Consider the following 10,122-nt stretch of genomic DNA (forward strand, 5'->3'; position numbering starts at 1 on the left):
CTGATCGTCGCCGGCGACTTCAACGCGAAGCACGAAGCCTGGGGCTATTGGAGACAGGCCAACACAAGGAAGGGAACCGGACTACTACAGGCCACAATCAACCACTCACTAACTCTAATCACTGACCCCAACTTCCCGACTAGGCTAAGTAACTCGGTAGAGTGCAACACGACCCCGCACTTAATATTTGTCCGGAACAGCCGGAATGCCACATGGGTCAACCTGCAGGAGAATCTGGGCAGTGACCATGTAATACTCCAAACAACGATAGAAGCAGAAACTGCCAACCCCGGTACCAGGAAGCACAAAATCATAGACTGGGACGCCTTCAGATAGAGAAGCAAAGATGACAAGCGAGAGGTCAATACCTTCACCGAATTCATCAGCATCATAAAAGACGATGTCAAAGCGGTCAGTAAAGAAATTGAAGCCGCGGCGCAGTACGAAGCGATGAACAATAAATTAGCGCACGTGCTAGAAGCCAAAAACACGCTCAGAAAGAGGTGGGAAATGCAGAAGCTCAATAGGAGACTCCGCAAGAAAACCGCGCTTCTCAACAAACAAATAGAAAAGTATGCCAGGGAACTCAACCAGCAGAAGTGGAATGAAATATGCACACAACTGGACGGCCGTATGAGAGCGGGGGGGGAGATGGAATCTCCTCAAACTTCTCATCGACGGTACGCAAACCAAGAGCAATCAACAGATATCGATCGACAGGATCCTACATCAACAGCGCGAGAAAGGTCTAACAGACGACGACATCCTAGAAGAACTAGCGAATACCTACCTCCCCCTTGGGACAAGCGGAGAAGAGGACTACCCGGAGTACAAGGGCGAAGTGAACCCAGGTCTGGACGAGCCGATCTCGGAACAAGAGGTCTGGAAAGCCCTGCAAAACCTAAACTGCACATCGGCCCCGGGACCCGATGGGATCACCAACACGCTCCTCCACAACCTGGACGCTTAGTCAGTAAGAACGCTGACGAATGCAGCCCACCAGGCCTGGGAAACTGGAAATGTTCCTGATGAGTGGAAAACGGCATCAGTGATACTGATCCCCAAACCCGGCAAGCCTCTGGGCCCCAACAACATGCGACCCATATCGCTCACGTCCTGCATTGGAAAGGTACTGGAGCACTTCGTAGAAAACAGAGTGTCGGACTACATCGAGAAACACGATGTCTTCAAGCACAACATGGTGGGCTTCCGGCCAGGGTTATCGACACAGGACGTGATGCTAATGCTGCGCCACCACATACTGAACAACTACTCCAAAGACGTGAGAGGCGTCCTAGCACTCGACATAACTAAGGCATTCGACACTGTTAGCACAAATTCATACTTGAAGCCATTTCCATAGAGAACCGGGGGGCGTAATTTCATTCGTACAGTAAGTCGTTCCTCAGAGAACGGGAAGCAACGATCAAGATCGGACTCCTCCAATCACGAAAATTAAAGCTCGGCCCGAAGGAACATCCCAAGGAGCAGTCGTGTCTCCTTTGCTGTTTAACCTCACCATGAAAGGACTGTCAGACAGATTAGGTACAAATTAAGGAATCAACCACGCCATCTATCCAGACGACATCACGGCGTGGAGTCTTAGAGAATCGGAAGCAGAAACCGAACACGCCCTGCAGACTGCGCTAGAGACAACGGAGAGCTACATCCGTGACTTGGGTCTCCAGCTGTCGCCGGCGAAATCAGAACTGCTCCTGTACAGGTCTAACAGGAAGGGCTGTAGAGGTCAACCACACCAAACGAACATAAGAATCGAAACACAGTACGGCCAAACCATCCCCATAGTAGACACACTGGGGGTCCTCGGACTAATGTTACAATCCTGGAACCGAATACGAGAACTATTGAAAAGCTCGCCAAGAAATCAGAAGACACAATCCGACTCATCGCACGAGTATCGATCAGACGAGGGGGCTTAACGGAAGACAACCTCCTAAGACTTTACAACGCCTTCCTAATGAGTCACGTACACTACGTCGCAGCAGCGGTAGACTGGGCCAAAACCGAGGTGGTCAAAGTCGACACGCTCATTAGGAAATGCGTCAAGAGGGTACTTGGTCTCCCTATTAGTGCAAGCACGAAAAAGGTTGAAAGACTGGGTGTACACAACAAACAAACAGATATCATCGAGGCACAAAGGGAAGCCCAAGAGCACACTCCTAACTATGAGAGCACGGAGGGCCATACTCCTCACCACGGGGCACATCCACGAAGATTTTGAAGCATACCAAATAAAACTCGATGGGACAACCAGGGAGACATTCGAAACCAGGCCCATCCCTAGCAACATACACCCGCAATTCAGCGAAGGCAGGAGGGCGGCCAGCACCAAGGCGCTACTGAAAATTGCACAAGAAGGGCGGTGAACGTCGACGTTCGTGGATGCAGCACGATCCTTCCGTTCCAATAAATACGTTGCGGGCATGACCAACCCTGCTGGCAAACTACTGAACGTAACATCCGTAGTTACCCACAAACCCGCTATCGTAGAACAAGTGGCGATTGCCCTGGCTATGGCGGACCCTTCGAGACCGGACATCTACTCGGACTCAAGGCCAGCAGTCCGTGCGTTTCTAAAAGGAACAGTAGCCAAGGATCAGCGCGAATCATTAACAACAGAAGCGAGGACGACTATCACTGCATTACGTGGTTCCCTGCCCACATGGGACATCAAATACATGAGAACATTCCCAACGCCAACGAGATGGCCCACGACTGCAGGCGTGAAATCACCCGCCGCAGCAGCGTAGGATGCTCGACTACGAGCGACTGGGGAGAGTATAGAGATCCGCTACAAACTTTCAACGAGATCGCGGCACACTACAAGCTACAGAAAAAAAATACCCATCCCCGCACACCAAGCTTCAGCGATCACAATCCACTGCCTTTAGAATACTCCAAACGGGTACATTCCCCTCGAGAAGCTTATTAGCCACTTCGCACACGACATCCAACTGCACTGCACAAAATGTAGTAGCACCACATGCTCGTTAAACCACATGCTTTGGCAATTCCCTGCGTTACCGCGCGGTGACTTCATAACAGAAGAAGAGTGTGAAGAAGCCCTACAAAGTGAAGAGTACATGCCTCAGCTCCGGGCTGTCCAGATTGCTTGCGAGAGGGCGGAGGAACAAGGACTTCCGCCCCCTGCGAAAGTGCGGCCCGCATCCGCAGGACGCAGTCACTAAGACTGCCACGGATTTTCTGGACCACAATAAAGTGCTCTGTCTGTCTGTCTGTCTTTTGCAGATACCACAATAATTTTTCGAAAATTTCTGTGTTTTCCTCTTTAAATGTGTTACTTGGAGTCCGGTATCTCATCTATGTCTTCCAGATAACTAAGTAGGCTGCATTTTTATTGGATTGTTTTCTGTTGCCATTATATACATTTCAGAGCAATTGTATCGCCTATTTATCTAATGTTGTTCACTTTTGAGATTCTTTGCTTTGTGCGTTTTGAATGGGCATTGACGCCGCACCCTGTTTCTTGCAACCCTACCCGTCAATAACGGTATGACGACCATGTCGCATTGGGACGTCATCGGAATTTTACAGCTCGGGCTCCTTGGACCGCGTACACTTCTGGGTGCTCTTTGACTAGGCCGCAACAGACAGTATTGTCCAGAGCATCATGCGTGTTGCCGGCAGTTCAGCGGCCAAGTCTCCTCTGTATCAGCTTCCTCCGTGCCATCAGGTACGCTTCTGGCGGTTATAGCGGAAACGATCAGACTCGCACCGCTCCCAGCGAAGGCGGTTGCCACGAGATTTGGTTCCGGCTCGCGAATCGGTTCGATAACGCGTGTGGCGGCCGAAGAAAACTCAATAAATGACCGTGACTCATTGAAATCATTTGTGCTTTCCTGGATCGCTGCTGAGACAAGGCGCCACTCCGCCCCGCGGGGAGGTTCGTCGTCGTACCTCTGCAGGGGAAAAGACAACCTCTGTAGTATTTCTACAAGAAGATATTTTCTGTTATCATAAAGGTAAGTACTTTTTTCTCTACCTAAAACTTTTCCGAAAGACGACAGTATGCCGGGTGCGATCCCTCGCAGTTGAGGCAGAGCAATTGCTGGTAATTATAAATATCTGTGGGGTGGTCACGTACGGTGCATTTCGCACAGTATTTGAACCGGTTGGACTTGAAACAACGCCGCAAATTTTGGGTGTAGTTTGGGTAGGAGCCCGGATAAAGGCTGTGTGGATGTGGGGCGCAAGAGTGGAGTGATTAAAGGTTACGATTATTTTTGAAGGTTATGATTACGTGCTTTGTGCGTGTATACTTGTTGTCTCACCGCAGGGTAATCCACACGGCAACCTTCACACCTTTTTTTTCAAGGCTTCAACAAGGTTGGCCTCTGCGTCAGTTGCAATGTCTGGCTCGGAGATAACACCCTGCGAGCTTTGGGGGTGGGGGTGATCTCGATTGGTCATGCAGGTTTCATAGAGGAACTTTGGGGCTTTCTGTTTGCTGTACACTTCAAGATAGACAGACCCAGTTCTTTAATGTTGGTCTTATAAGAATCACCCTTGGGAAAGACTACCTCCAATATGCACGATGTCAATGCAAAAGTGGTAATCTGTAGATGTCATAGTTTATGTGCATAATAAGAGCGTGTCAAAATTTCGGAACATAATGTTGCGCAGCAAGCGCCCTCAATTACATTACCTGGTCCGAAAATTGCTGCCTGGTTCGGTCATAACATTGCCGGCTAGCACAGGAGGCTGTGCTATATGGGTTAAACCATGCAAGGAGGGGCTTTCTCGGACACAAAACAGCATTTTCTCACCAGAGGAATATTTGCAACCCTGGCTGAGAACATTTGCCAAAACCAAAACCCTCCTAATGATTATACAGCCACACTATCGTTCATAAGTCCTCAGCAGCTGCATTGCCCCTACCAAATGCGGCGGGAAAACAAGTAATACAGCACAACGTGCTAAGAATCTCTTGGTCCGGGTAGGCCGCAAATGGTAATAACTATTTTCACTAATGCGTGAACTCTTTCCAGGCAAGCTAGTTTATCATTTCTTTTAAGGAATTTGTCCGATATTCGATGGGATATATTATGGTAGCGCCAGGTAGAAAGGGTTATGGGGGGATATCTAGTCGTTCCCAGTGGGGATATTGTCACGTGGCGGCAAGGCAAAGGTGCGCCATTTATCATAAGATGGTACAGCGACGTATTTACATGGATGATCCATGTACACGAGGCTGGTTGGTTGGTTGGTTGGTTGGATCCTTAGGTCATGGCTTGTACCAACGCGCAATCAGGGAGCCTGCGGCGCAAACCTCCAATTCTTCGTCTTCAGTGACGGGTTATGGCGCTATGGGGCATTGTCCACATAGATGTTCCGTGACATCACGCCACCCACTCCTCCCCCGGTGGAGACCGACCTTCCCGGTCGAGGCCAAGGCAAGGGGAAGGAGGCGATGCGGATGAGCAGTACAATGAGAATATATACAATGAAGTCGTTGCCGCCGTTTCTGATGATGGTGATGGTCGTAATGACCACCGGCCCCAGAACAGCTGTGACCACCACCGACCCCACGAGGCAGCATCCAAAGACCTTACAGAAGCGCCGGAGATCTGGGTTGGGAACGTCGTCCGCTTTACGCGGGTCATGGGAAGGGTGCACGGTGCTGGGAAATAGTCATGTTTATGGCTTAGCAGGGCTGGGGCTGGCTGACGATTTCCAAGAGCCACGATGAGACCACTTCATGAGCCGAGACGGGGTGAAGCTCGGGGCCAGGATGAGACTGTACCCCGTACCCTCAATCAGAATATTACGTGGCGGGAAGGCAAAGATGAGTTGAATATGAGAAGATGGTACAGCGAAGTATACACAAGGATCATCTGTGTGCAAGCGGCCATTAGAGATACAGTGCCAGCGAGATTGCGTCGTCTTTAGTAGGGGTTACGGCGCTACGGGGCAGTGTCCATATACATGTTAGGTGAAAATATTTTCTGTTATCGCGGGCATCCTGAATCGCCTCACTTAGGTGTATGGTTTCCATTCAGAGGTCTATAGCAGGGAATATTGTACAACGTCAAAGCATAACGGAGCGTGTACCATGTCTCGGTTTCAGGCTCAGTAAGAAAAATATGCTGTATGTGGTACAGGTCAATGCTCCCACATCATGTACGGTGATGATGATGTGTACGAATTTTACGACAACACTGAATTTGGAAATATACAACTAAAAGCTCCGTACACAGTTATTATGGGTGCTTTCAATGGGAAAAAAAGGGGCAGAACAGATAGGGTAGCATGCAGTAGGGAAGTTTCGCCAAAGTTCTAAAAACAGCCGTGGAGAAATCGTGGTTGCCTTTGTCAAGAGGAATAATCTGCGAATCATGAATTCCTTTTCCCAAAAAGAAAGAACAGGTACTTGGCTTGTAAAGTCTCGAAAGGGGAAACTAAAAACGAAATTGACTTCCCATTACCTGGGAAATCACGCACAATACACTATGTGCAGGTAATTCGCCGGAATAAAACAAGTCATTACATAGTGGTCAGAAGTGGTATACGCCTAGAAAGAGGCACAACAGATAGAGCAACATGCAATAGGAAAGTTTCGCCTAGGTTCTTGAAATATCGGCGAGAAGTCTTCGTTGCCTTTGCCGAGAGGAATAGTCTGAGAATTATGAATTCCTTTTTGCGAAACCTTAGCGGAAACGTGGCTTGGAAAGGCCTTAAAGGAGCCATGAAGAGAAAACACAAGTTTGGTTCATTCAAAGGTTGCCTCGTTAGAACCATAACGACACCACCTATACGCAAACTTCGCTCAAATAAGCTACATAATTAGGAAAAAAGGAAATGACCATGCGACCCACCAACTCATTTTCCGCAACAGAAGCTATGATGTCACTCGAGAATGCTCTCCGATTGGCGGAGGCCGGCAAAAGCAAATCCATGTTAGGCAGGGCTTACAGTTTGCATACCGAGCTATATGCCCGTGAAACATACTGCAGATTATTTTTATGACAAAGAGCGGTGGGTTAAACGGTTGAAGTTCCGAACGAACACGCAAGCGTGTGCGTTAATGCGTACGAAAGAACCGCCGGCCGAGCTCGACATCTCGCCGTCGCGCAGACGAATTTTCGCGTTCGAGGCTCTTAGGGGCCAACGAACCATTCCAGCACGTACAGGCGCGACCTTGCTTGGTATCTTAATCCCTTGACGGGAGGTTGGCTGTCATATCGCCAACCAGCAAAGGTAAAAATAGAAACGAGGGGAGTAAGGAACAGCAAGAAGCGACGAGATAGTGCCAGTCGTCGCATAGGTTTCGAATGGTGTTGGCTTGCTGCTGTCGTTACGAGCTCGTTTCTAGTTTACAAGCACTGAAAACTTCAGTTTGTTCGAGTACTTTACAATGAAATTTCGTTGCTGCGTCCTGAAATGCCCATGTAGTACGGGCAAATCGTCGAGGGAGTGTGACATCCCCGCCGGTGAAGAGATCTCCTTTCATGTGCTGCCAAACGACGAACCGCGGCTACAGTGGCGAAGCAAGTGGCTACATTTTGTGAAATTTGCAAACAGAGGAGAAAGGGAGCTAAAGGAAGTACGAGTGTGCTCGCTTCATTTCCTACGAAGTGATTACGGCAGGGACCCTTACGTTAGCTCACTCCTGGGACATGCTGGCGCTCGTCGCCGACTTCGTCAAATCACCGTCAAAGCGCTTTGACCTTGGGGGAAAAAATGCCGTACACAACGCGCATTGACGCTCGTATCTTTCTGCTCGGAGCAGAGAGCTCGCGCGAATGGCTTTCCATACACGACACCGGCCAACTGGCATAAGCGATACTGCTACTGAAACTGAACTGTTATTAACCGTAATAAAAATACGGCACATACGTACCAGTCTGTATTCGTCAGTCGCGACGGGGCTGACGAGGCAGCGGTGCCGACGGCAAGGCGTTCGTCTGTTGTGGCTATCGCGGAATGGTCGCTTTCCCACCCACCGCGTATCTCACAACTCCTGCCACGAGTGCACTTACAAGCATTGAGCGTTCAACTGTTGTGAGGTTGTAAATGCAAGCCCTAGCTCCTCGGCGAGAGTTTTGTTCTCCGGATCAGGCGATTCCATGAGTAGGGCTGCGGGTGCACTAGGTTTTACTAGTATTTTTAAAATGGCCGCCGTCTCGGTTTCCGCACGAGTTTCGGTTCCTCTCTGACTCCCGCGTGTGGGTGCTATATGGAGTCGATATACTAAGTATCTGTTTCATGGACCGGCCCATATGTCGCCATTGTTCACGTGACCAAATGTGAAATTTTAGCGGGAGATTTTAATTTTGGCCTAAATTGCCTTATTTCTCAGTGAATAAAGCATCATTTGCTTCCGGGAAAGCGCTTGGGGTACTATGAAACACCTAATCTTTCGAATAAAACAAACTTTTGTTTTCTCTTCATGGCTCCTTTAAAGATGAAACTCTTATATTTGAGAAAATACGGTAGGTCGGCCGTTTAGAGAAAAACAGCGCTTAAAAGGCGACTGGAGCACCACGTGAGCAAGCTTGTCATGATTACTCATCGTACAATTCAAGGCGTTGTTTTACCCTTTTCGCCACTCTGAGGTATTGTAGCCTGCAGCTTATATTAAACCCTGACACGCGCTCTTATGCCAAAGGTTGGGACGTACAAGAGTGCTTTTATTCCGCAGTGCAAAGGGAAGTATCAGAAATTACCGAGTAAGTAGTGTTACAATACTAGGAATTCGCTTGTTTAATTTTATTGAAGCTGGGATATAACGCATAATATACGATGTACAGGTAATTGGCCGGATTAAACAAGTCCTCACAAAGTGGCCAGAAGTCGTATACTCCCTATATTTAAGAGGCGAGACATTAAAAATGCTAAAGCAGAAGACGCCTAACCTGGCCTCCATGGTACGGAAAGCACAAGAATTCAGATTGTTACTTCAAAACAAATTCTCTCTGTTATCTAATGGAAACAATGATCTGGACTCTCTCAATTATAATTTCAAACAAGCGGTGATAGAGTCAGTCCTAGCCATTGCAGAAAAATTTCCCGAATTGGAATCCAGGTTACCACAGAAACTGGAGAACTCATTGAGAAGCGCCAGAAAAATTTTTTCGCACTGTGTCGAAACAAAAAGTAATGGCAGCGCTCTCAACATTGATCCAAAAAAAAGCAAGATAACTGTCATCCGTGCAATAATTATTGAAAACATTCAGGTAACAATGAAACACGGCGGACGCCAAACAGCGACTACACGGAAGATCACTCGTTGCAATAAACAAGAATGTGTGCACTCCGGGACGCCAGTGGTAACACAGCAAATAATGTTGATATGCTAAAAATATCCGAGGAAATCTTCACGAAGCTGTTCGCTTCTACCTCTGATTCCGAGCCCAGTCGGTCACGTTCCGCCGGTTACGACATATGAGGTCGCAACGGCGTTCCAAGAATGAAGAGCAGCAACACTCCAGGAGTTGATGGCACTACAGCTGGCATATTATGCCTTGGAGGGCATGTTTTGCTAACAATGCTTGTAGTCCTATTTTATCAGTGCCTCAGGTGAGCAATGGTAACAAGGGTGTTTAAAATGCAAATTTTGAAATCGTGAGAGCCTTTCGTCCATTTCATACCTTCCAGAAATTAGCGATTACAAGGTAATTCACGCCCAGTTTCCGTTCAAACCGTAGTCTTGTCAGAAAAGCAAAAAAACTATACATCTTTATGACAAAGGAAACCACAGCTGTCAAGGATGAACTACGCTCTTTGTTTCCATCATTCGAACTATTATTCCATAATAGATCGGTGCAAGATAATTGAAAAGTATTTAAGGACATAGTGGATAATCTCGTGAGCAACTATATACCCACGCTTACTTTTCAGGCCTACACTCAAAAGCCCTGGTTCACTAAAACTTTAAAACGCCAAGAAAACAAAAAGAAACGCCTATTTCGTTCAGACAAACAGAAGGGAAGCCAATACTTTGTAGCCGAACATGACTACCTAGGAAAGATATGCGAAGCAAAGCACTCTTTCTATGACTGCAACTTGCCAAACATTCTCAAGAGTGACCAAGGCAAGTTTTTTTAAATATTCAGCCCTCACCCCAGGCAGTCTATTAAC

Source organism: Haemaphysalis longicornis, unplaced genomic scaffold (genome assembly GCF_048455015.1).
Source record: "Haemaphysalis longicornis isolate Haplotype H1 unplaced genomic scaffold, Haemaphysalis longicornis Haplotype H1 scaffold_14, whole genome shotgun sequence".
In the NCBI taxonomy this organism is placed as follows: Eukaryota; Metazoa; Arthropoda; class Arachnida; order Ixodida; family Ixodidae; genus Haemaphysalis; species Haemaphysalis longicornis.